The sequence below is a fragment of the Triticum dicoccoides genome, chromosome 2A, assembly GCF_002162155.2.
Source record: "Triticum dicoccoides isolate Atlit2015 ecotype Zavitan chromosome 2A, WEW_v2.0, whole genome shotgun sequence".
NCBI lineage: Eukaryota > Viridiplantae > Streptophyta > Magnoliopsida > Poales > Poaceae > Triticum > Triticum dicoccoides.
Genome location: NC_041382.1, coordinates 490,656,431 through 490,659,184, shown reverse-complemented (window position 1 = coordinate 490,659,184; position 2,754 = coordinate 490,656,431).

The following is a 2,754-nucleotide window of genomic DNA, read 5'->3' as shown; positions in this document are numbered from 1 at the left end:
CTCCAAAGTAGCCAAACCCCTCACGGAACTTCTCAAGAAAGATAAAAAGTTCGAGTGGTCCCCACAGTGCGAGTACAGTTTTCAGGAACTAAAAAGACGCATGACTTCTGCTCCCATACTTGTGCCACCGGATTTCACTAAAGACTTTATTATCTACTGCGATGCCTCACGACAGGGACTAGGTTGCATTCTTATGCAGGATCGTCATGTGATTGCCTATGCATCCCGACAGTTGCATCCACATGAGGAGAATTACCCTACACATGATCTAGAGCTTGCAGCCGTAGTCTATGCTCTCAAGACCTGGCGACATTACCTCCTTGGTAAACGTTGCGAGATCTACACCGATCACCAGAGTCTCAAGTATATCTTCACCCAACTAGATTTGAACCTTAGGCAAAGACGTTGGTTGGAGTTGATCACAGATTATGATCTAGGGATTACCTACACCCCAGGCAAAGCCAATGTCATGGCTGATGCTCTAAGCCGTAAATCCTATTGCAACAATCTCATGTTGCAGCAAGGCCAACCACTTCTCCATGAGGAATTCTGTAAGCTTAACCTTCACATTGCTCCTCGCGGATTCCTTTCTACCCTGGTGGCGAAACCTGATCTTGAAGATCGGATTATCGCTGCTCAAAAGCAAGACACAGGAATTTCTCGGATCAAGAGAAACATTAAGAAGGGAGTGGGTGGATGTTTCTCTATGGATGATCGTGGAGTTGTTTTCTTTGAGAATCGCTTGGTGGTTCCCAAGAATCAACATCTGCAACAATTGATCCTTAAGGAGGCGCATGAATCTCCTCTCACGATTCATCCCGGTAGTACTAAGATGTATCAGGACCTACGCCAGAGGTTCTGGTGGACTAGGATGAAGAGAGAAATCGCTGAGTTCATTGCTAAATGTGACGTTTGTCGTCGCATTAAGGCAGAGCATCAAAGGCCTGCTGGCACCCTTCAGCCTTTAGCTATTCCTGAGTGGAAATGGGATAAAGTTGGTATGGACTTCATCACCGGCTTTCCCAGGACCAAGAGAGGGAATAATGCTATCTTCGTAGTCATTGATCGTCTCTCCAAAGTGGCTCACTTCCTTCCTGTTCGGGAAAGTATCACTGCTGGTCAGCTTGCTGACTTATATATTTCTCGAATAGTGTCACTTCATGGTGTTCCACTAGAGATCAATTCAGACCGTGGCAGTCTTTTCACTTCTCATTTTTGGGAGAGTTTCCAAACTGCCATGGGAACCCATCTTTCTTTCAGTACCGCTTTCCACCCTCAATCAAGTGGTCAGGTGGAACGGGTCAATCAAATTCTCGAAGACATGCTTAGAGCTTGCGTTATCTCCTTCGGTATGGATTGGGAGAAATGTCTTCCTTTTGCTGAGTTTGCTTATAACAACAGCTACCAATCCAGCCTCAAGAAAGCTCCTTTTGAGGTTCTCTATGGACGAAGATGTCGAACACCTTTGAACTGGTCAGAAACCGGTGAAAGACAATTCTTTGGACCGGATATGATCCAGGAGGCAGAAGAGCAAGTTCGCATCATTCGTGAGAATTTGAAAACAGCCCAGTCTCGTCAGAAAAGTCAGTACGATCGTCATCATAAGGATATGACTTATGAGATTGGCGACCAAGCTTACCTTCGGGTTACTCCTTTGAAGGGTACCCATCGTTTCGGTATCAAGGGCAAGTTGGCTCCTCGTTATATTGGTCCCTTTCGCATTCTCGCTAAACGAGGAGAGGTTGCCTACCAGTTGGAACTACCTCCACATCTTTCTCGAGTTCATGATGTCTTCCACGTCTCCCAACTCAGGCGTTGCTTCTCGGATCCCATCCGCGGAGTGGACCACGAAACGCTTGATCTCCAAGATAACCTCACATACCGAGAGTACCCGGTTCGCATTCTTGATCAAGCAGAGCGTGTCACTCGACGTCAGAACGTCAAGTTTCTCAAAATTCAGTGGTCTCATCATTCCGAGAGAGAGGCTACTTGGGAGCGAGAAGATCGTCTTCGATTGGAGTACCCCGCTTTCTTTCCGTCGACCCCTGAATCTCGAGACGAGATTCTTTCAAGTGGGGGCGAGTTGTCACATCCCTAGTCTGGTATGACCTAGGCTAGCTAGCCATTTGTGCATCATATTTAAATTTCATTTAAATTTGAAATGAGGATTGGTGGAACCCTCAGAATCATTTTTGAAAATGACCCAAATAAAAATTTCTCCAAAAGGGTCCAAGAAAATGCTCATGTTGCCCTCTGAAAATATTGGACAGAGATAAAAATCAAAACAATATTTTTAGGAGCTCATGGACATTTATTTTGGCCAATTGGATTAATTCGATAAATATTTGCATTGGAAATATATTTCTATATATATGAAATATGGTCCAAAAATTATGCCAATTATAAAAGAGCTCTGGAATAATATATCTAGCTCCTGCAAAAAATTGGCATAAGGAAATTAAATGATTTAATATATTTATTAAATCAAAACAAATGTCAGAAAAATTAGAAAACAAAAATAAAAGAAGGAGGGGCTTACCTGGGCCTCCCCTCCCCTGCGCAGCCCAGCCGCAGCAGGCCGGCCCAGCCAGGAGGCGGCCCAGCCCGCCTGGCCCCCCCTCCTCTGTCGTCTTCCCCCCCCCGACAGGGGAACGGCGTGTGCCCGACGCTCGCCGGCACGCGCGCGCGCCACCTCCCCCCTGCTGGCCACCTCCTGCTTCCTTCTCTCGCCCTCGATGCCCCGGACGAAGCCAC